The sequence below is a fragment of the Triturus cristatus genome, chromosome 3_2, assembly GCF_964204655.1.
Source record: "Triturus cristatus chromosome 3_2, aTriCri1.1, whole genome shotgun sequence".
NCBI classification, from domain to species: domain Eukaryota; kingdom Metazoa; phylum Chordata; class Amphibia; order Caudata; family Salamandridae; genus Triturus; species Triturus cristatus.
In genome coordinates this window covers 418,888,993-418,914,449 of record NC_140584.1, presented here as the reverse complement: position 1 = coordinate 418,914,449, position 25,457 = coordinate 418,888,993, and positions in this window count along the sequence as shown.

The following is a 25,457-nucleotide window of genomic DNA, read 5'->3' as shown; positions in this document are numbered from 1 at the left end:
TGGCATGGGGGGTACGCTCCATGCATACGCGGGTGGGGGTACGGGTCGTACTTACACTGTTGGGGTGGGGGGTACGCTCCTTGCATTCGCGGGTGAGGGTACGGGTCGTACTTACACTGTTGGGGTGGGGGGTACGCTCCATGCATACGCGGGTGAGGGTACGGGTCGTACTTACACTGTTGGGGTGGGGGTACGCTCCATGCATACGCGGGTGGGGGTACGGGTCGTACATTCACTGTTGGGGTGGGGGGTGCGCTCCTTGCATACGGGGTGGGGGTAGGGTCCATACATATACGTCCCCACGCTATGTGATGCTTGTGCGGCCCATACCCAGGCCTTTGCCACGTGGGTGCGATCCGTCCCGCCATTGTTGGGGTGACGTGTGTGGGCGTGGTCCGACTCGTACCCACGCTCTTCAGGCGTGGGTACGGGACGTACCTGTCTGGTTGTGTTGCCGGTTCGCGTGGTGACGGACTTACGTTGTGGCGGTCGCTGGCTTATCAGGACACGCCCCCACCCCCTCGTGGTGACCAGGGCATGGGAGTCAGGTATGTCCAGGCCATGTGTGGTGTGTGACTTATGTGGTTGTTTTGTGGCCTGCCCTGGTCCTGCCACCCCCACCCCACCCCACTTTCCCCCCTCCCTTAGTTATTCTGACCTTCTGCGGCGTCTGCGTCGTAACCTGTAGAGGAGGTGGACTGCTATGAGGGCAGGGATGACTCGTAGGTTCGGGTCCATGTCTGTCCGTCGCGTACTGGTACTCCTTGATCGCGTCGTCCTGTCGCGTACGGGTCCTCCTTGATCGCGTCGTCCTATCGCGTACGGGTCCTCCTTGGTCGCGTGGTCCTGTGTGTCCGTCGCGTACTGGTCCTCCTTGTTCGCGTCGTCGTCTGTCCGTCGCGTACTGGTGGTCCTTGTTCGCGTCGTCCTGATTTCCCGGCAGTTTTTGGCTGCCGCAAAATATTCGCCGTGCGGGGTGACGTCGGTGCGAATCGTGATTCCTGGGTCGTGAATGGCTGGCTGCGAGCGTCCCGACGTCAGGTCGGCGCTTTTCCGGATCGCATTGGTAGGTTTTTTTTGGTCGGTCGGGCTTTTTTACGATTCGTACGGTACTGGTGTACCCGTGCGAATCGTAATTCCTTGTTTGTAAAAATTGACGACCGGGTACGCGTCGGACGGAGATTATGCTCCGTCCGACGGTTCGTACCCGGTTTTTGCCAGATCGTGATCGGCACCTAAATCTCCGACTTCCGGTTCTGCCTTCGGCAGACCGGTAGTCCTCGACCTAAAAAGGAGAGAGAAAAATGGGAGAAGAGGAAGGGAGGGGGCTGGTGTGAACATTTTTGACAGGGCTGCTATTGGTTCTCAGTCCAGCCCAGGCTTGCATGTCAGCATGTCCTGTGAGACTCGGCAAGTTATGCAACACGGACAAGTAATTAAATGCTGCAGGAAACAATAAGAGAGCAAAAGTAGCCTTTACCCATTTGAGAAAAAAAAGATTTACATTTTGCTCTGTTTTCTCGTGAGAAGTGCCGGGACTCTCCAAATAAATGTAATTGCATCAGTGCTGAGAGGTGCAGGTACTCTCCCCTTCAAATTAAAGAAGTGCAGATACTCAGTACCGGACAGTACCTGCCCATTTAAAGCACTAGCCCATTTGCAGAGAGCGGTAGGAGGGATCTTGTGAACAGTAATTTACAGGTGCACGGTCCATGGAGAATGATATACATACCCCATGAGCAGTGCAGCAGCAAAAAAAGACAGGGTGCGCCCGCCTGGTGTGGAGTGCAAATGATGAACTTAGGATACATTTAAAACGGCACCCTAGGCCTTTGCTTTCTTGTTGTTCCTCTTCCAGTGCAAGCTGAGGGGAGGCCAGTATGTACTGGGATGAAGTGTACAGCTAACCTTCCTGCCAATCACTCAGACAGATTTTATTTGTTCAACCTGGGAAATTGGGAAATTAAGGGGATGAATATAGGGCCCAAAAGCAGGACCCGGCCCAGTTAAAGCCCTGCATAAGTGTACAAATATTATAAGTAATGTGATTTAATGAATAAATGTGCCAGGGAAGTTGCATAACCACACAGCGCAACGACATGCAGGCTTATTGTGTCAATTGTCTACATTTGTTTAAACACAAAACTGCTTATTATAGCCTTATAGCCTGCCTTAGCAGGCTATTCTGGCCATTAAGGGCCCACTCCAGTGTTAAATGCCGGGGCCAAAGGGAGGGCCTTTAACAAAGGAGTCGGACTTTAATGCTGAATAGCCCAGCTAGGAGGGCTCTAAGGCTATTAAAACATTCCACCACTAGAGGGCAGAATGTTCTAACAAATAAAACAAAGGCCTCAGGGAGCCCGAGGGGACGGAAATCCCATCAGGCTCCGTGAGGCATACAACATTGGAATGTTGGAGCTCTGGGCCTCTACCGGCCATTAGAAGCCCAGAGCACTCCATTGTTTTCAATAGAGCTCCAAACATTCCAATGTTTTAATGCATGTTTACACACAGGCACCCAGTGGTGTAACAAAGCGATGCCCCCTGCAGAATGTATTAGAGGGACCGTGAGTGTCCCATTTCTCACAGAAATTCATTGGCCGCCTCAAACTTAATGGGGCAGCTCACAGGGGCCTGCGTCATGCCCCTCCAGGCACACACACACAGTAAATATAAACAAGTGGATTTATTCAGCACTGCAATCACAGGTACAATCACTGAAAAACAGCATGTAACCCAGCAGTTTCTCTACAACTCCAGCTGTGCACCTTTGAACACATGATAACAGTTAATGTAACCACACACAGAATTAAATGCATTCTCAATTGCAATGCATATACTGTACACAAAAACAGATTGGAAAGCCACAACTGCGTCACACACATAAAGTAATCAGACATAGCGAAAGCATACTCAAACACCACTGGCTTGCAGACTTGCTCCAGAGTGTTTAGCACGCGCATGACTGATGACATCACTGATGCTCTACTCTTTGTAATCAAAGAGAGGTGTACTTTATCGTTTTGCATAATGTAGCGATGTACATTTTGACGCAACGCTGAGCTTCCAGATGTTTTGTAACTTAATTGCTAACAGTTTCTCTTGACTTATCCTCGCTTCCCCATCATGGCCGTATAGTAGGAAGAGGTGCACTGAACCATATAGCGCCATGAAGCTACTATGAGTGAGATCTTTACAAGTGCCCTCCACAGAACATAAAGAAATTGTAAAATGTCCTTACACACTGGCCTGAAGGTCACAGATCCAGCGCTAGCAGTGATGTGGTGCTGATGCTGTCACATCCCTGTCCAGCTTGTGGGCCCTTAGGGTTTCCTGGCAGAAAGACCACAACCAGGGACTACAGGAGTAGTTAGGCCTCATTCGAAAGTAGCTAAAGCTAAGAAGTTGCTGCATTGACCACAAGTTCTCATCAAGCCATCTTGCAGTGTCAGTTCTTCTGTCCCAGGCCCTTGCCTTCTCACCGATGAACAAATCGAACAAGAAAGCAACAGTCAGCCATTCGCCAACCCATAATGGGCATCCTTCAGAATAGGTTATGGTCTGCAGCAGCACCTGGATGTAAGGGACTCTGGGCAGCCACAGGCAAGTTTGTTTCCCATCTCTTTTCTTGGCGGCCTCCCTCTTAATCTTCCTCTTGTGTTTATTCTATCTAGGAAGTATGGTGTACTTGGAGGGAAATCAAGTGTGGAATATAAGAGAGAGTTCCGTTTATTTTATTTTAAATTGAGAAGCCTTAGAAATAGTGCTACACTGAACACAAGCATTAGCAAAGCCATTAGATCAGGCGATGGCTGCCAGTGTGTTGGCTTTGATAATGACAGTGTGTTTTTTAATGTTTTTGTTAAACTTTTTTATGAACATGTTAAAACACAGGCACTCACTGAGAAAGGAACCAATGGCTCAAGTGGGATGGCACACTGGACATGTAGTAAGCTGTGGTGACCAAAAAAAAAATCTCAATGACAGCTGAAAAGACTAGTGAAAGAAGAGGGCTGTCTGAAAGGCTATCCTCATAAATATATTTTTAATAATATTTTATACCAAAAACTAAAAATCTTGGCTAACGTCAGAGCTACGCGTCTGAGCATTTACATTACTTTTTCTCTTCATCAGTTTCTTTAGCCGAGCCTATTTAAAATTTCCAGTAATAATACGTTTATTGTTCAGTTAATTAAAACCACTACAATACAGAAAAAGATAATAACTATACACTCAATATTAAAAAAAACCATATGATTTAAAAAGATACGATTAAACATCCGAATGAAAATGAGGAAAGCGCAATAGTGAGACATCAGCAAGCTACATTTAGAATCAATATCTGAACCCAATGTACATACATTGTTTTTCAAAGGACGTATTAATCTCCCAGCACCATAATATGAAGGGGGACTAGACCCGTGGGCTGCCATGACCGATTCCATAGAAAATGGGTGAGCAGTAGAATCACCATACACCTATTAATTGACAATATCAACTATAGCTGCCAAAAGTGTAATTAGTGTGGCCAGCATACTTTACAAAGCCTGAAAATAGCTGTTCATTCTTGTGGCTAAAGCATATTTAAACAGCCTCTCTACATGTTCTTTCACATAATCTAAGGAATGCGGGTTTCAGGAAACTCCTTTGACCTGTTTTAGAGCTCTGCAGGGAAAGAAAAAATTGAACAATTTATCCAATTTGGTTGTTTACAAAATAATTGATTAATTTCGCCTCCCTTTTCAAATGCTCTGTAATGGCAGAACATGACTAGAGGGGTTTCATCCCTAGATTATCTAGGGCATTTTCAATGATCAGCACTAAACCTCGCGCATTTGATAATATACCAATACTGAAGTATGGCTGCTTCACCTGCCGTGTTGGATTAAGAAGCCAAATTCTATTCTAATCTGTGCTCTGGAGGACAAAGACAGAAGAAAAATAGGTGCCTTGATAAATTACATTGACTGGATTTAACCAGAATGTTAACTTGCCCTGGAAAGCCTCATTACCATAGCTGAAGGCTGGCTAGAATTTCGCTCTCATAATTTTCAACATTCGAGCGAGGGAGGGACCAGAAAGCTTTCTTGATAAACAGGACAATGATGATGAGGGAGATACTGATTTTGGTTTTTGGGCGATTCAATGAAAAGGAACACCACTTGAGCAGCTTCCTTTTGGATCCACCCTAACACGGCACATACTTATGTTGATTTGTGCAAATTGGCACCTTCTATATTCTGTGTTAATCTAACATTATAAAAAAACAATGGAGTTTCAATTGTATTGCTAAAATGTTCCATGCTAGAACCATAATAGAATTATGTAATGTGTGCATACTAATGTTGAAGATTTTTGTAAGCATGTAGTTCCCATTCATAGCTACACAAATGTTTTAAGACGTAACATACAGTTATATGTAATCATGCTTTTATTATTGAATGAAACCAATTGTAGATTCTTATGTTTACTACTATTTTAATCCTCAAGTGTTCCACAAATTGTTGCCTCTTTTATATAGTCTTATTTTAAACTTGTTGTATGTAAACAGCATCACCCCCTGTATTACTTGTGCCCTGTCTAGGCACATTAGTATGTATGGTCCCACTTCCAAGCAACAACCCCATTGTAGCTGAAGCTTTGCATGTGCACTTTTTCTCTCTCAGGTACTGGAAGCCAAGTCGGCAGCTTCTCTGAATTACATAGTGTTTACACTTTCATCTTGACCCTACTAATACATTTTAATGTAACTGCTTTTTCAAATATCAACAATTGACCCTATGATGTTCAAGGTGTCACTTTTGTACCTTTCAAGAAGACCATATTTGAGCGAAGATGATCCTTTCCTAAAATTACCCCCTTGTATTTGCACATGCACTTCATCGATCTCTATTTTGCAGTTAATGTAACTGCTATATGTTGTGTATATACTGTACAACTATCCCAAGGTGGTCGAGTAGATGAGCTGATCTCGCCAACCTAAAAACTTAAGCTGGAAATCTATAATTTTATCAAGGGACATTATCTGCAAGTTGTATGCAATGTACTGTATTTATTTTACTTGTGTTTTTATGTCCTTACAGGAAGAAATAAAGATTAATGATACTGACATATAATATTAATTATATGTACTAAATGTGAATGTGCGTGAACCAATATTTAAACGTCAAGTGCACTTTAACTGCTGTGCTTACTTAGCATAAAGTTTCTAAGTTTCAATGATTAACTTTCACGTGAAAATTGTTTTGCTTGCATGTTCTCTCCTCTGCAGGTGCAGATGTAAGGCTACATTAGATAGTGATAGTAAGGTATGGGAGGAAACTTTTGGCAAGAAGAAGACTCGCTAACCAAGTTGGAGGCAAGTTCTCATGGCAGAGAAAGGATGCTCAAGGTCAATCGAATGTACCCAATTGAGGTGTTGGAGAAGAGCTTAATGTTGCCAATTTCTACCAAGGAAGATAGAAATTAACTGTAGATGATGACGCTGGTTACCTTTAATACTTTGTGTGTTAATAGGTGATGTATTGTTAGTTAGAGAGCAGAGACCCGTAGGATTTTAGGAGATGTAGACCTGTTGTGTACTTCTCACTGTGTGGCATCATGCTATATATTCTCTAAACTTGGAGTACTTTACGCAAGATTCCATAATGCTGACACCTGTTCCTTGCGTGCCCTAGATTAATCAGGATTTTCTTATTTTAGTATAGAGTAGGATAAGTTAGATTGCTTTAGATCTACCAATAACTAGGCAGGAGGATCGAATCTTGCAGTTTAATCTTCAGATCCTCTTCCTCGTCTTTTGTATAGTGGCCACAGAGTTTTTGGTGTGCTTTTTAATGTTTAGGCTGAATTTCATCAGGAGATTCAGATTCATTCGTGGGATACTATATTTTGATATTATGCTTCTGAGACTCTTCTATATCAGTTTGTTTCTGAGTCTGTAATAAAATACTTTAACTTAATCTAGTAGTCCTGGCTTTATTGCATGATTACCCTTGTTCAGGTGTTATGACAGTTGAAAGAGATGCTAACTCCCTCTTACCTCTCTAGCAACTAATAAAAGGTCCACTAACCGAAGAGAAGAGAAATCAATGGGCTCGGAGATTTCTCACCACCTCTCTCGTGAAACGATGTTCCAAGATATTTACATACTGTGGCCCTAGGAATTAAGGATCCCTTAGATGTTGATTTGTCAATCTTTTTAAATCTCTTAACAAATTTAACAATATTTTTGGGAAATGTTTACTGACCTAAAATTACTATCACAGTAAACCTCCAGGGCCATCAGCAGGCTGAGAACTGTCTTATCAAGAAATACTGGATCATCACTGTATTATAAAATTGTCACAAGCATCCTCCCTATCTTTGGGGACAGAATCTGTCATTCCCAAGAGCCATGTTGAGGTCTGTGACATACCAATGACAAAGTATTGGTGCTAAAACCCAACCCTATTTTAGGCCCTTGTAATGTAACAAGCCTTTTATAATATGACTCCGACCCATGTTTCATGATACAATTGCTAATAGTGCGGGCTATCCCATCTGTGCAGCTTGAGCCAGAGATAGTGGTACTATGAAAGGTAAGCCTGGGCAAAGCACTACGCTACGTTCGCGTAGTTTGCAAAGTTCGCGCTACTTCGCACTACGCGAATTGCACGTAGCACAGTGTGAACACGCGTAGCGTAGTATTGCGTAGTGCTGCGGTCATTTTTTGCTTGCTCGTGGTCCTCAACGTCAAGTTGGCGACCGTGAGCAAGCAAAATTACATCCCGGCGAGACTTTTTCCTTGTTCGCGATCAGCAACATCAAGTTGGCGATCGCGAGCATGGAAAATAAACCTCCCGGCGAGATTCCCAACGCGAGGAGGTCAGGTTTCTCATTGCGAGTGGTCGCGTATGCTCGCAACCGCTCGCGATGAGAAACTACCAGTTCGCGTTGAGAAAGCTGCAGCTCGAGAAAAAATCTACTCCAGCAGCAGAAAACTACAGCTCGCACTGTGCAAGATGCCATTTTCAATGATTGCACAATGCCGGTTGCTTGTCCGCACTGTGCAATCATTGAAAACGACATCTGGCACAGTGCGAACAAGGTACTACACAGTTCGCGAAGCGCTACGCGTAGCTCGCGTAGTGCGAAGTGCACTTTGCGTAGGTTCGCGAAGTGCTACTTCGCGAACTACACCCAGGGTTAATGAAAGGCAGCTTGAAAGTCTATGAAACAAGCACATAGCCCATAGTCCACAGTCCTCAGGAAAGCCTGGCTGAAACCATGAAGTATGTTGTTTTTCACTGACTCAGTCCTTCAAATCTTCTAATAATTGGGTAGCATAAACCTTGGCATTTCTGTCAATAAGGCCCATCATTTTGTAACTTTTAGGGTATGTGCGACAGCTCTTTTTATCTATAAGATGCAAAACTGAACCTGGCCAGGAGTCCGGCATCTGATTGGTGTTGTAGCAGCATCCTTTGAAGAAAGAGGTGGGACATGTTGGCCAAAACTGAATATACAGTTTAAAATGACCTGGAGGGACACCTTTGTAACTGGGAAAACCTATACTTTTTATCATCATAGAAATCCTTTCCACTATTTCCAAGTTTGTATAGCTGTAGCTCAATTGTAAGATGTCCCAAACTGAAAGAGCAAACTCTATTCTTTTCGGTTGTCAAAATCCAATCAACCATATTTTTTAAATTTCAATCAACTTATTTTTAAAAATTGTAATTGAACCCAAGCATTCTTCAACTCATTTTTACCATCATAAACGTCTTTCTGATCAGAGTGTCGTCTGATTTGTTTTAAAGGTTTTATCACCTCTGCCGCACTATGCATTCTCAGGTCAGACAAGTTAATAAACTTGCACAATTTGTGTTGCTCATACGCACCATGTGTTGTGGAGAATAAGTGCTCGAATGTCTGCAGTCACTTTGTGCTGCCTTTCACTTTGCAGCTTCTGCAAACAAATGGTACTGGCTGTGTACTTGGAGGATGTGTTGAGTTTCTGGTGTTTAGATTCGTGTTTTTGGCGACACTTTAGAGCCAGAGAGGCCAAACTCCAAAGCATGCAGGATTGTTTACAAATGTTAAGATAACTTGTGCATAACTGGAACCTAAACTCAGTCCTGGCATAAATGTTCCAAATAGTTCAACACTGCTGAAGGCTGCATCTAGGAGCTTGGTTGGATCATAGTAGTCCATTGTGCTCTGGAAAGATCCCCTGGCTTGCAGCCAAATGGCCAACTGCCCTGATGCGGGCTCTGCCCCAGGCCATCAATTGCTGAACATCTGCTTGTTATTGGTGGGCAGGTCTCCTGGATGGTTTGAGGTGAAGTCTGTAGGGCACATATTCTAAGTGGGTGGTGAGTAACTTTGCGTAGCTTTTGATGCTTCTGAGCTGTGGTCCTTCTTCAGAGAAAAAGATGGCCACAAGTAACAGCTGTGGGGGACCACCCCTCAGTAGCAATTTCCTTGATCAGATTTCCACTGTTAATCTCATCAAATCAAAGCCATGGGATAAGACTAGTAAAGAAGAGAGGCAATCAGTGAGGATTGGGGGAGGTGTGCGTGTGTGTGTGTGTGTGTGTGTGTGTGTGTGTGTGTGTGTGTGTGTGTGTGTGTGTGTGTGTGTGTGTGTGTGTGTGTGTGTGTGTGTGTGTGTACATGCGTGCGTGCGTGTGTGTGTGTGTGTATGTATATATATATTCACTGAAAAAACCATAGGTTTCAGGGGTGTTATAGTTAGCTGGACTTTTCAATTGTACAAAACCATTGAAATTCCCCCTTTATAGTTAGTTCAGCTAACTATAACTCGCGCGCCCGCTATGCACTGCTGATGACGTCACATATTACATCACTCATGACATGGTCAGTGACATCACTCATGACATCACTGATGACATCTCAAATGACATCACTGATGACATCATCCAGTGAATGTGTGTTTTTCTGAAAATTAAATATGTTTTATATATGTATATCTCAAGGTCGATGGAAGAATAAATGGGTATATAAGTGTCTAAATGGATGATTTGTTTTTGAAAAATTGATTGTGTAACTGACTGATTAAGTGTATCATAGTGAATACATGGCTTAGTGAGTAATGTTTAAATATGTAAATATCTGTATCAGTCTCTCACTTTGTGTATAAGTGGCTGCATGGGTTGGTGAGTAGCTACATGGGTGTCTATATAGGTTATTAGTTGTTTTTTTGAGTATCAGTCTGAGTGTCTGCATGGTTCGGTGGGGGGTATTACGTAGTGCATAGGTGCATGAATGAGTGACTCACTCTTTGTATGTGTTGAAGACAGCATGTGTGCAGGACTGTATGGGTGGATGAGTGTGTGTATGGGTGTGTTAGTGAGTGAATGACTGTCTCAATAGTGTATTTATGAGTAACTACATATGTTTTAAACTAGTATATGTGACTATTGGTGTATATAAGTGAGTATATGTGAGAGTGAGAGATTGAAAGAGTTCCTGTATGAATAAGTATGTGTTTCTATAAGTGATTGTTTAAAAGACTAAGTATGTGTAAGTTTCCGTAGAAGTAAGTGTGGTGGTGTGTGTATAACTGTATATGCAAGTAAATGTATGTTTGATTCTTTATTAGCATGAGTGACTATGTGTGTGAGTAACTCTATGGATGAGTGGCATTGTGTAACAGGATATATAGGTGTATGAGTACATATGATGAGTGAGTACATGTATGAGTGACTGTATAGGACTGTTGGTGAATGAGTGGATGTGTATGTGGATCTTAGAATTACTGAAGAGGTTGTTGTAACTGGTATTGGTATGTCCATTGTTTTGAAAAGTTTAGTCTCTATTTTTGAATGTGTGTATCAAAGGTTATATTAGGGTGAGAGGAGGTCTGCCACTCTATCACAAGGATGATGTCATCAGTGATGTCATCAGTTATGTCATTTGAGATGCCATCAGTGATGTCATGAGTGATGTCACTGACCATGTCATGAGTGATGTAATATGTGACGTCATCAGCAGTGCATTGCGGGCGCGCGAGTTATAGTTAGCTGAACTAACTATAACGGGGGAATTTCAATGGTTTTGTACAAGTGAAAAGTCCAGCTAACTATAACACCCCTGAAACCTATGGTTTTTTTAGTGAATTTCTGAGGTTTTTTAAATGCTAATTCCTAACTATAACGTGCCTGAAACCTATGTTTTTTTCTGTGAATTTCAAAGGTTTTTTAAATGCTAATTTCTAACTATGCCTACAGAGATAGGACATGTGAAGAAAGAAGAAAAAATGCACAGAAAGAAAAAAAAGAAGTGCAGAAAGAAGCAACAGAAGTCCTCAAAGACGAAGACAAGTGCAGGAAGAAGGATAACGTGCAGAAAGAACAAAAAGAAGAGCAGAAAGAAGCCTTGTTGCAAAATCATCCTGTACCCTCAACTTTTTCAGACGGATACTGGTGGTAACTGAGTCTGACTAACCAGTCCTAGAGCCAGTGCTATGTTAAAAGACACTTAGAATACAGTGAAAACACCTACATACACTAGGAAACATTATGCGTTGGGGTCCCCCTGTGTTTAGCATGACCTCCTCTGTAAGCCCCTAGTATATAATAGGGCAGGGGGATTAAAACTACCTCTTAAAACAGGCCACAGGGCGTTTTTGCACACGTTAACTCAGGCCCAGTTCCCTCCCTTCACCACTGTGTAAACACGCCCTGTGTCCGTTTTTAGTTGGGAGATTAAGTTCATTTGAATCCTGAGGGTCCCTAGGGTCCAACTAGCCCACTAGGTACCTCCAGTAAGTGCCACAGAGCTGCATTGCAGAGAGGTGTAAAAAGTGGCACGGCCTGGACCACCTCTCTGCAATGCAGCTCAGTGGCGCTTACTGGGAGCACTTGGTGGGCTAGTTAGCCCCCAGGGGCCCTCAGTATTGAAGGAAAATTATATCCCCAATTTAAAACGTGCCATAGTGCGTGTTTGCACACGCCACCTCAGGCCCCGTCCCCTCCCTTCACCACTGTGTAAACGCGCGCTGTGGCTGTTCTAAGTTGAGAGATTAAGTCCCCTTGAATCCTAAAGGTCCCTAGGGTCAAACTAGACCACCAGGTGCCTCCAGTAAGTGCCACAGAGCTGCGTTGCAGAGAGGTGTAAAAAGGGGCTTGGCCTCAGAACACCTGTCTGCAGCGCAGCTCCCTGGCGCATACTGGAGATGCCTGTTGGCCTAGTTGGCCCTCAAGGACCCTCAGTATTGAAGAGGAATTAATTCCCCAACTTACAACTCGCCAGGGGGCGCGTTTGCAGAGTGCTGCAAGGAGGGGGCGTGGCCTCCGGCACGATGCCAGTCTTTTATTTATTTTAATTTTTTAAGAAGGGGGGCTGTGTGGTTCCCCTTCTTATTCTAATTTATTGGCCCTGATGACCCCATCCCCCAGGGCCTGTCTCCTAGTTATATTTTTTTGACCCCAATCCCCAGGGCCGGCCACTGTTTTTTATTATTTTTAAAAAATATATATTTATAGACACACCTAGGACATGCTGGACAAACCGTACGTACCTATCACCATGACGATTTGCGTGATATTCATTAAAAGGCGACTATGCATACAATGAATCCACGTGGAATGTATTTACACCACTAGTGAAGCTCTGACATGTCTGATGCCCTACCGTGTCTAATCCCGGTAGACACCCTTGTCGTTTATTTATACAAACATGGGTAGCTATTGACGGGCACATTTAATACACATGCACACCAAGCCATTCAAAGGGGATTCGACCAAAACTATGCAAGAAACCCCCCTCACGGTTAATAAAACACACATCCACTGCCGGATGTGTAATACTTTTTATTTTACTCTCTGGAAAGGGGACGAACATCACTTGAGAGTCACAGCGCGCTCCTGGCAGAGCCCAATGCTGTGTTACACCCACCATTGCCTGCTGAGTGCCACACACCTCTGTGTTGTATTCCACTAGCTAGTGCATATGCTATGACACTCTCTAGCCCATGTGCACTGTAACACCACCCCATGAATATGTCATGCCACACTTGTCTTCGCACGGGTTATATTACCCCATCTAACGTGCCTTCCTCGATGCCTATGTTATAACGCACAGTGCTATGCCATACATATTACAATCTGGGATCCATATCTTTGTCACAGTGCATATACAACGTTACACTCCCCAGCACATATTTTATATTACAACTTTAGAGACTAGTTAGGTTACACAACACTGCCCTGTGCATATTACACTCCAAGGCGCATATCGCATAGCACGCGCTAGTGCATGTGCTATCTCGCGCTCTCCAATGAATCTGTCATTGCGCACAATGTATTGCATATTATATTTCACGCCCGCTTCATCTTATATCACACTTTTTAGTGCATAGTTTATACCATACACTATATCTAGTTTTCATTTTCAATCGTGCTCTCAGGGCTATGTTCTATATAACACTGTGTTCACCTACCCTTTTCACAGGCATTACATTTTGCGACAGGGGTGGAGGGTCAGGGGGTGTTTCTGCCAAGTGAGCCCGGAGTCACAGTCACAAACGTCCTCTTCTTCCTGAATAAAAGTGAGATTATGCTGCATACTTGTTCATATTTTAAGTGGTTCGCTCAGACACACGTTTTAAAAACAATAAAGTTCCTAATACCCGCCTTCTCTGAACAGTTAGCTTGCTGCCCCATCCCCCTCCTCCCTATCCTCTGTTGTGTGAATCCATGGACTAGCCTCCTCCCCCCTGCCATGCATGGTCTGATGTGCTGCCACTGCCCTCAATTTAGTATGATGTACCAGTCCACTCCTCCTGCCCTCCATTGCCCAATTCTATGCCCCATCATTGACCTCCTGCTTAAACTCTGTGCTTAGCTTGCTGCCCCTATTCTCCTTCCCCCTGCCCTCCGATGTCTTTGTGCATGCCCCTGCTCCATCCTTTTTGCCCACCATGTTCCATGGACCTGCCACTCCTATCTACTCTGAGTGTTCTGTTGAGCTGCCACTCCCCTCCCACCTGCCTAGCATTGTCAGATGACTGTAACCTGTCCCTGCCACCTCCACCCTGCCTGTCCACATGCCATGCCCCTATCCTCTTCCTCCTGTCCTACATGGTCCATTGTACTGCCACACACTTCTGCCCTCCCTAGTCTGTTGTGCCGCAACTGCTCCTCCTGCGTGCATCGTGCGGTCTGTTGTGAGGCCCCTTCCCCTGAACTTTCTTGTCTGTGCACAGGTCCTGACCCTCCCTTCTATCCTCCATCGTCCTTTGTGCATGCCCCTGCACCCTCCTTCTTGCCCATCATAGCCATTGTGCTGCCACTAACCCTCCCACTTGCCATGCATGGTCTTCTGTGCTGCCATGGCCCCTCCCACCTTCTCTGTGTGGTCAGTTAGCTGCCCCTGAACCCCTCCCACCTTCCCTCCATGGTCTGTGTGTATGCCATCACAGTCTCACTGTTGCTCTTCATGGTGTGTCTTGCTTCTAGTGCCCATCCTGCCTGACCTCCATGGCTATCTTGCTGCTCCTGCCCTGCCCCCTTGCCCCCAGCCCTCTGTTTACATGTGCAGACCCCTACTCCCTCCCTCCTGGCGTGTCTGTTCCATTGTAATGCCCCTGATCCGTCCCTCCTGCCCTTTATGGTCTGTTATGCTGCAGCTTTCTCTTCTGTCTGTCCATTATGGTCAGCTAGCTACCATTGCCTCTTGCCCCTCTGTTCTCTGTTCTCCATGTGCATGGTCCTGTCCCCTCCCTCTTGCTTTCTATGGATTGTTGTGCTGCACTCCCGTCCCTCATGCACTGTGTGGTGTATTGTGCTGCTGCAAACCCTGATGCCTGCCCTGCAGGGTCAGTTTGGTGCACCTCTCCATGTCCCTCCTGTCCTCTGTTATCCAAGTCCATGTCCCTACCCCATTTCCTTCCATGATCCAATGTACCATACTTGCGAACCTTTTGAACTTGGTAAGAGGGAGATTTTGAAAAAAAACTGGGGTATTGATTTTCTCCTTTGAGTTACATTGAAAAAGAGGAGATTGTAGACAGGAGACAGATCAAATAAAGCCCATTTGAGCTTAAAAACATTGGACGTTTCCTGGCTGAATCGGGTCTGTTGGCATGTATGGTTGTACTACCATTGCCTCTTCCTTCTGCCCACAATGGTCTATTACATTGCCACAGCCTCTCTTGCAAGTCCTGTATTGTTGGTTTGTTGCCCCTGCCCCCCTTTCCACTGCCCTCCATAGTCTGTTGTGCTACCACGGCCCTTCCTGCCTGCTCAGTGTGGTTAAATTGTTGCCTTTGCACCCTCCTACCTGCCTTCAATTTTCAGAGTCCGTGCCCCTGGCCTCTGCCTCTCAACAGTATCCTAATGAACAACTAGATTGCTAACATTCTATATTTATTACAAAAGTGTGGAACGCCTGACGTCATCTTGATGTAATCAAAACTGTAATACCTAGAGCATTTCCTTTAGAAATTACATATATGAGAGGGTCTTATTGGCATCAAAATTATGGTTAGTGCTCTAAAAGACTAAAATAAGTACAAATATTTTCTGAGTTTTCAAATAGTGACAAAGCACTTTTAAATTATTTGTTAACTTTATGTTTTTTTATCCAGTTGACCACTTGATTAAATGTTGCACTTAGGGGAGAGGATGTGGTGTTACTTCCAGAACTGCAGACTGTGCAACTGGGGAACCAGGTTAGAGTTTCTGCTTCAGCTCGACATTCTGTGATTCTGGTCAAATCACTTAGTCTCCCCATGTCTACAACCAAAATGAATTTGTTCTTGTGTGATGTAACCAATGCTCATGTAAAGCACTCCAATACCTGACAAGTCTGCACTATATAACACTGCAAAAACACAAACTAATAAGTGTTTTGCACACTTCTGTCATTGGGCTATATTTGGGCTACATCTGGGTGATTTTGGGCTACATTTGGGCTCTTTTGTCTCCGGTGGCCATCTTGGGAGATTTATTTGTTATGAAGTTTCCTAATTAGCTCATGTACTGCAGTCTCCTCAGTAGGAAATGCTTTCAGTTTTTTACTTTGATTCCATCATGAAGGTATTCAGATATGTCACACATTTGCCATAAATTCTGAATGTTAGCACTCTAGTTGCTCATTAGATCACTGTAGTAAAACTACTGTTCACCATGGAAGTCTGCTCCTGGTATTAAAAGTGCATGTTTCAGTCTGCATGTCAGAATTTTTTAATGAAATAGAAGAGGATTTGAGAAGTCACTCAAAATGTGCCCTCATTTTCTTTCTTCAGCATTAATCATAATTTCTATGGCAAAATGAACCCCCTCATTGTGTTCCTTTTTAAATTAAATGTTTAAGTGTTACCAGTTTATTCCAATCAAGATAGCTTCAGGTGTGCCATACTTTTGTCATAATGAAGACAGTAAGCGCTCTAGTTGTTTTTAAGAACACTCTGGGACATTCTATCATTGGGCTATTCGTGGGCCACATCTGGGTGATATTTGGGCTACATTTGGGCTCTTTTGTCTCTGGTGGCCATCTTGGGAGACTTATTTGTTATGAAGTTTCCTAATTTCCTCATTTACTGCAGTCTCCTCAGTAGGAAATACTTTTAGTTTTTTACTTTGATTCAATCAAGAAGGCATTCAGATGTGTCACACATTTGCCATAAATTCAGAATGTTAGCACTCTTTTTGCAAGGTTTTTTAAATGCTAATTCGTAACTATAACGTGTGTGAAACCTATGGTTTTTTCAGTGAATATATAAACATATAAATATAATCTGCATATCTATATAAATATAAATTCATGCAAACATATACATATATGCATACATATGCATGGTATGTACATGAAAGTTTGAAAAACTCTAATACAAGCAAAGCTAAAAAGCCACCTAATTACAAACAGAATTGCTTTAACTTAAACGAGGGCGAGACCTATTGCATTTTCAATGCTTGTTTACTTTGATTCCATCAAGAAGGCATTCAGATGTGTCCCACATTTTCCATAAATTCTGAATGGTAGCACTGTGGTAAATATTTTATTACCGGTACTATTTTTTATGCGGTAAAGTCTAGTAAGAATAACTCAGTATAAATAAGAGGCAGAATCCGTGGTATTAGAGGTTCTGAAAGGCTTTATTCCTCTACAAAGGAATTATGGTTCGAACCATAGGCATCAAATTCCATCACCACGAGGGTTCAGGAAGAAAAAAGCAATACATTATTGACAAGTAAAGATATTTATATGAAAAGCATTACATTAAGACAGATGCAGGAGGCGTAACAGCTGATAATACAGATAATACTACACATACGTAATGAAAATAGGCGTAAACATAGGCGTAAACTAAAAACGTCATTAAACATGATGTCACAGGTGGGTGGATCCATAAAAGAATCCTGCAATGTCAGCAGAAATACTTGGCAGAGATGCGTGCGCAGCCGCATGACATGTGATTGACGTGCAACTAGAGGGTGAAGGGGACTTGACATTTAGCTCTACATGTGGAGACAGAAGTCTGGGGGTCATGTCAACCTAATCCCAAATCATATCTAATATCTTATGTTTAAAGAACTGTATTATCCAAAAGGAAAGGTCTCTCGGACGGAATCTATTCTATACTGACTGTTAGTGCGTGTACAAGCGTCTAAGTGTCTACATGAGATGCGAGGGGGCAGGAATCCTCCATAGTAACGGGGCTATGAATTACTTGCGTGAGGACAGTGAGGCCTGGCCCTTTGCTCGGTAGCTGGAAGAATGTTTACCTAAACTACTAGACAGGAATGCATCGGATGAGGAGCGGAGCAGATAATCTTGAAGGTGAAATACAGTTTTTTGGCAGGCAACGGGTCGGATCAGGCATTGTTAGCCGCGCAGGGAGTAGGACAAAGTTCATGGATACAGATGCGGGCTCGGACTGGAGCTTTCAGAGGCAGAAAGCAGGAAAAGGCTTGATGGCAGAATTCAGGGCCTACTCGCCTGAATTGTAAAACGTGGAAAGTGAACCACATAAAGTCGGTGGCCTTTCATACTTAGGAACGGAATATCCGACTCATTCATGGCGGATCTGAAAGAGGACATGTTGACGGTGGACGCACATGTATTTGCGTCTTCATAACTAGAACTGGAGGGAACATACATGTACTTGTAGCATGTACATGGAGCCGTTGGGGTCTAAGATAGGGGACATAACTGATCATAAAATTCATATTTCCTCATTCCCTCCTTGTCCCCTACGGACCCTCAGGAGATATCAATCTTCATCAATCCATCAATCTGTTCATATAGCATCATTTGTTCTTCTTTTTTCTTCCGGGATCTTGAGCGAAAACTTGAAGGCGGGATACACGATGTGGCACACAGACCACAAATCGCTGGCCCACATTGTAGACATAAGCAGCAACTGAATAGTATGAGAAAGCCAATACCTAGGAAGGATAGAATCCTCCATCCCCAGGCTGACAACACGCTCCAGAACCAACCGGACCAAGTCCAGGTGCCTGGACTCTGGTGTATCTGGCTTATAATCTTATGAAGGCGAGTTATGGCTTTATATACTGACGGCGAGTTGTCTGGTATGAAAACACAGCAACTTGATCCGATGACCCTACAAGCTCCGCCCCTATCGGCCAGAATGACGTCAAGGACAAGACGATTTTGAAGAACAACAATCCGCATCGCAGACTGCTCCTCTGTTAAATTGCCTAGGGCGGAAGTAGTCTCATTCACTACTGCTTCAAGGGTTCTAGTTAATCTACGTATCAGTTTACTATTAGTGACTGTACCTATATAGGGAAAGAAACCTTTATTGAAATCTGTGTATTGCTCCCATGCCGTTTCAGTGTAATCGACAATCGGGAGATCTCTCTGCTGTCTATTGTGTACTAAATGGGTATTTCTGTGATAGTCAGGAGGGGCTAGGAAAACAGGTGGCAGAAGGAATGCTATGTAACAGGTACCATCCCAATCTAGAGGTAAACGTATATATGCAGTCTGGCCACATATGAAGTAGGAATGACGAGATGCTCTGAATGTAGACTTGCCTTGATCACTGAATTTTATCACAGTGGTACATTTACTATGGCCCAGGTGTATGGAACCATTCTTTCTTACACATAATTCACCTTTAACTGGAAATACTGACATAGCGGGCAAGATTGGTGTAGCTTCGGATTCAACATTCAGAATCATGAGGTTAAGCGTAAAGTTACCTAATCCATATACTTCATTTTCTAGATCAGTTCCTGTTCTTTTGGGAAGTCCCTCCTTGTTAGGGTAGCAGACTTTAAGCAAAACTAGGTTCAGGTTTCCCCATACCCAGTTGTCTTGATAAACTACGGAATTTGAATCTAGGGAATTAATCAAACTAAACCATGCTCCACAGGAGCCATTGTGTGTGAACGGATACGGAAAGAGAGGCAAAACTCCCTTATAGTTCTGATAGGGAGGGAGTCGGCCACATATCCAACAATTGGTAGCATTGCTGGTCTGATGGGAATGATGTAACATACTAATAAAAGTGTTGTTGCGCAGCGCAAATCTATAAGACAACTCATGCGGAGGTAGTTCGCTAAAAGAATGTTCAGCAGTAGCATTGTAAGCACGCTTAGAAATAGGGTAATACATATGTAGCAATACACTAGAAATGATGATCAGAAGACTTAGAAAAAACAAAATTAATAATGTCATTATGCAGTGACTACGAAGCGATTTACAGTACGCATGTTTTTTAAGCTGTATCTGTCTATTTTTCTCTCTATTTCGGTCCAGAGGATACATGTCAGAGACAAATTCAACCGATTCACCTTGGAGAGGACTTAAACAATCAAATTGTCTGACTTGCTAGACCTTAGTTTCAGTTTATAGAGTTCGTTCTCCGACCTTTCAACCAAGGGGAGTTTTGAGTCTGTCTGTGAGGGAATACAGGGCTGAGTGTTCACATCGGACGGTAGTCCATAAAATTTCTTGATATGGCTCGAGTGCAACCACCCTTTACGTCCCTCAATCTTCACGGCTGTCCTTGTAGTCAGCAGGACGAGCTTGGGCGACTGCCACCTAGGCTCCAGCTGGGTCTTCCGGTCAAAATTCCTCACAAGAACCAGGTCACCTGGAACCACGTCATGGGGCTTCACCTCAGTGTTATCGGGAAAAGCTGCAGCTACCTGTGAACGACAAGATTGTAGTGCAGACATCAAGGAAGCCAGGTAATCTGTCAGCATATTACAGTCAATATCAGTGATTTTACGAGGTATAGGCGTCCCCCACATATTTGGTGGTCTACCGAAGATCACCTCATAAGGGGATAGCCCTGTTCGAGAATGTGCTACCATTCTCATGTAAAAGAGCGCAACTGGTAAAGCTACTATCCAGTCGACCCCTTTTTCTCTACATATTTTTGACAGTCTAATTTTCAGAGTTTGATTATGTCGTTCCACGAGACCTGCTGCCTCGGGATGTCGGACACAGTGGAACTTCCATTGGTAGCCTAACAGAAGTGAAACATGTTTCATGAGCTCGGATGAGAACGGTTGGCCATTATCTGAGTACACGATACGGGGCAAACCATACCGTGGGAAGAATTCTCGAACTAACTGTTTGGCAGTAGTCGGGGCAGTGTAATCTGAGACGGGATACGCCTCTGTCCACCGGGAAAGAGCGCATACAACTACGAGGACATATTTGAATCCTCGACAACGTTCCATCTGGATATAATCCATCTGGAGGACTTCAAAAGGGTGATCGGGGGGTTGAAATCCACCCTGGTCTACAGGTACGCCTTTTCCTGGATTGAACTGACAACAAATCATACAGGTACGTACTTTCTGTTTAGCCGCTGCTCGTAAGTGTTTATTAAACCAAATGTGTTGAATACTGTCTAGCATAGCTTTCTCTCCTAGGTGCGCTGGACTATCTATTGTGTTAATGATGACCTGAACCATTGAGTCGGGGAGAAACCATATAGATTTTCCCTTCGTCATCCATCCTTGATCCGTTTGGATCCCTCCTAATTCAGTCCATCTCTGTATTTCTTCTGGTGTAGCATGTGTCTGTATGTCAATTACATCAAGGGCGGGATCCTTAACTGTCATGCAGTGTGTTGGTGTCGGAACTATTGTCTTTGTCGTGTCAATTGGACGAGTCTGATTCTGAGCAGTCTGTTTAGCTGTTCTGTCAGCTAGGTTATTACCCTGAGAAATAATGTCAGTTACTTTTGTATGGGCTTTACACTTCATGATAGATATTGAAGTAGGCAGATGTATTGCATCTAACAGAGCTTGAATAAGGGGACCGTGCTGGATGTGGGCACCGTGAGAAGTTAAATAACCTCTCTCTCGCCACAGTACGCCGAAGTCATGGACGACTCCGAATGCATAACGTGAATCTGTGTATATGTTGACTTTCTTATTTTTGGCTTGAATACAGGCTTGTGTCAGAGCGATGAGCTCTGCTGCTTGAGCTGACAAAGTGTTAATACAATTGGTTTCAATGACTTCAGTGTCTGTTGTGACTGCATAAGCGGCCACTAACTCTCCTGTACTTGTTCTCATACATGAACCATCTACATACAATGTTAGGTCCGGATCTAATAAAGGGATATCTGTCAAGTCTTGTCTGGGTTTCGTCGTGATAGTAATGACTTCAATACAATCATGTGCTAAAGGATCTGTTCCGTTTACTGGCAAAAGTGTGGCAGGATTTAATGTATTACAACGTCTGATTTCTATGTGTGGCTGAAACAATGTTAATTCATAACCGGTGAGTCTTGCTATAGTCAAGTGTTGTGTTTGTGTGCGGTTCAAGAGAACCTCTACTGCGTGTGGTACTTGTACTGCCGATTGATGTCCTAACACTATGGCATCGCTTTGTCTGATTGCTAAAGCTGTTGCTGCCACTGATTTCAGGCACGCAGGAAGAGCCTGAGCTACGGGATCTAATGTACTAGAAAAATAAGCACATGGTTTGTGTGATCCTGCTTGTTCCTGAGTGAGTACTGACAAGGCAGTACCTTCGCGTTCTGTAACAAAGAGTGTAAAAGGCTTACTGTAACATGGTGTTGCTAAAACAGGTGCTTGGCATAAAGCTTTCTTTAAGCTTTCAAAGGTTTGCGTATGTTCTTGAGTCCAAGGGAGGACATTCGATGTGGCTGCCTCCTGTGTTGTCAACTGAATGAGTGGTTTTGCTAGAAATGCATATTGAGGGATCCACTGCCTACAGTATGAAGTGAGACCTATAAAAGCCCGCACCTCCTTTTGTGTCTTAGGTGGTGGTATGTTAGCAATTAACTGGATGCGGTCGGGTGTAAGCTGTCTTCCCTCCTTGGACAGCAAGTGCCCAAGGTAAACAACTTGCTGGACACAGAATTGCAGCTTAGAAGGGGACACCTTGTGCCCCTTGTCGGCCAGAAATTGTAAAACCGTCAGTGACGCTTTTTCACATTCAGGTTCGCTTCGGGCGGTGATCAGCAGATCATCGACATATTGAAGCAGGGCAGTGTTAACTGGCATGTGGATACTGTCAAGTTCTCGTTTCAGTGCTTGGCTATAGATGCTGGGGCTTTCTGTGAATCCTTGAGGAGCGCGTGTGAATTTAAAACTCCGTCCATTTAAACTGAATCCGAACAAATATTGACTTTCCGAATCTATTGGGACGCTAAAGAAAGCATTTTTGAGATCAATTACAGTAAAGAACGTTGCTTCTGAATCAATAGCTGTTAATAATGAAGAGATATCTGGGACCACAGGGTATTGTGGTACAATACATTTATTTAATTTGCGCAGATCAATAACTAATCGATATACTGGTGGTGCTTTTGGATCAGTTCTTTTAAGAATTGGAATTATCGGTGAATTACATACATTGGAGTCTGTTTCCACAACCACTCCTTGTGCAATGAGCTCGTCAATGATTTGCAGTAAAGCCACAACAGCATCTGGTGGTAACTTGTATTGTCGCATTCGTGGTAGTACCACTCCTGTTTTTAGTGTAACTCGATATGGTGTAATGTTCATGCAACCAACATCAGTGGGGCCTTGTGCCCATAAATGTGTAGGTAAATTCTGCAGCCGGTGATCCATGTCTCTGGACACGTAGTGACCTTTGAAGTCACGTAAAAATAATCGTACTCCATCCGGAGAACAACATATTATAGCTCCTAGAGCTTTCAATGTTTTTATACCTAACAAGTTTTCTGGACATGATTTAGTAAGCAATAAATCTGTAGTTCGTGTCAATGGACCAACCGTAAGTGGTAGGGGTTGCGATACTTCATTAATGATAGGCTTTCCTGAGAATCCAAGGGAAATATTCTGTGAGCCTGAGAGGGGTGCCCCTGGAACTTCACTGCGTCGTATAGTTGTTCTGCTTGCCCCTGTATCAAGTAAAAACTTTCTGTCTTCCCCTAATAGTTCACTATGTACATAAGGTCCCTCTTGATCTACTGGAACCTCAATTAGGGGTAAGCCAACTTCCCTCTCTAGGCTATTTCATGTGTATCGTTGATAATCGGGATAATCAGTTTGTGCATACTGGTACATCTGTTGTGTCGTTGCTTGTGTTGCAGCGATAGGCTGCTGCTGTGATGTTGCTACGGTCTGTTGTGGAGCTGCCTGTTGCGGAGCTGGCCTAGATTGTGCATGCTGAGGGATTTGTTGTTGGTTCTGATCCTGTCTAGGTGGACGTGGTCTTTCCTGGGTTTTACCCATGGCAATATTATGTTTCAGAACTGCACAATCGTGTATATAATGACCTTGTTGTTTACAATAATTGCATGTCCCTTTCGCCGGACCTGCGGAATCACCCTTTTTATGACCATCAGCTGGAACTGACTGAGCCACAAGCATTTTCATTTTCGTGTCTTTCATACGTCTTTGTTCATGTTCTTGTTCTTCTCTAATTCTATTGTGGTGATATTGTAACATCTGTAACATCTGTGACGGGGTGTTACCTTGCCAGGTACTCTCAAATTTCAATACTCTATTCTTAACTTGCGGTAGGGAATTTTCAACTAATTTTGTCACAAACAGATGTGGATATGACTCGCTACTTGCTTTTATGCCACTATTTATACCAAAACATTTTTCAAATCGAGAATAGAAATCACTAGTGTCCTCATCTTGCTTTTGTTTACAGGCTGAGATTGCACCCCAGTCCTCCTTTTTCGTAGTTAATAAACGTGGCAATACCTGCACTAGTAATCCTGGTAGTGCTGTAGTCTTTTCCCCAAGCCCTGATCCTGCAGCTCGGGCCTTTTCTTCGTTTTCTAATGCTGTCCAATCTATCTTTTGGTCTCCTACCTCCCATTCCTTTTCCTTGAGTTTCTCGTAAATACCAGCGGGTAATAGGACTTTTAATATTTTCATAAGGTCCGGGTAAGTATACTCTCCCAAGAGTAACATGTCCTTTATCTCACGGTGGAAACCTGCTGGGTCTTTGTCATGGCTAGGTACTACTTTCTTCATCTCTAATAATTCAATTTTAGTTATGGGCGCGTACACAAACACGCGTTTAAAAATATTGTCCTCACCTCTGACTGGGTGCACTTCGCGTAAGGGATTCTGTCTGTCTATGTGATACGTTTTTCTTTCCAACTTGGGGGGAACTGAAACATGCTCTGGGCATACGAAGACTATGTACTGGTGTCGATATTCTAGAATTTCCTTAATTAAATCAGTACCTGAACCTCTCCATTTATTCGTGAGTAATTCTATCAGTATATCAGGCAGGGGACCGGGATCGGAGTGTTGGCTTCTATATAATATAACGAGATGTTGTATCATGTATATACCAGCTAAACGCTGTTCGTCTGGGGTAAGATTCAAAAACGTGTGTGCCAACGCATCATCACTGTATTTTTCAGAACTGTCAGCCCATTGTACTGCTGACCTGGCTAATTCTTGTTCATCCATAGAATCGAGCATATGATACCCCCTTCGGTCTCGGAGTAATTTATCAGCAGCCTGGAATAAGTGTTCAGGGGACTTCATATTTAACATAGGGGCTTGAAAATGTCTGTTACATTCTGGACGTATCGGGCGTATCGGGTCATTAAAGTATCTGGTATTGTTACAAGATCTTCCTTTACCTACATAAGCCATTGTTTCTAATTGTCCTGTGGGCATTTCTGATTCTTCCTCCTCCTCTCCCTCTGATTCAGTTTTGTCTGCCTCTAATCTGGCTTTATGTATTCGTTCTACTTCTTTGCGGATCTTTCGGCACATAACTACTATGCATGTCTGTTTATCATGCTTTCCCTCGGATATATTCTGACCCCATCGGGTAAGTACTTGCATTTCATCCTGGTCTACCTCGGACCTATCTCTGTCTCTGATCAAGCAGTTTATGAAGAAACGTAACAGTTGTCTCTGTATATCCGCTTTCTGGTATTCCATGGCTTCGTCAATACTTTCAGGGCCTTGCCCTGTTTGGACAAAGCGATATATATTGTCTAAATGTTTAATCATTCCTGGTAGCGTCGTTAAATATATTGA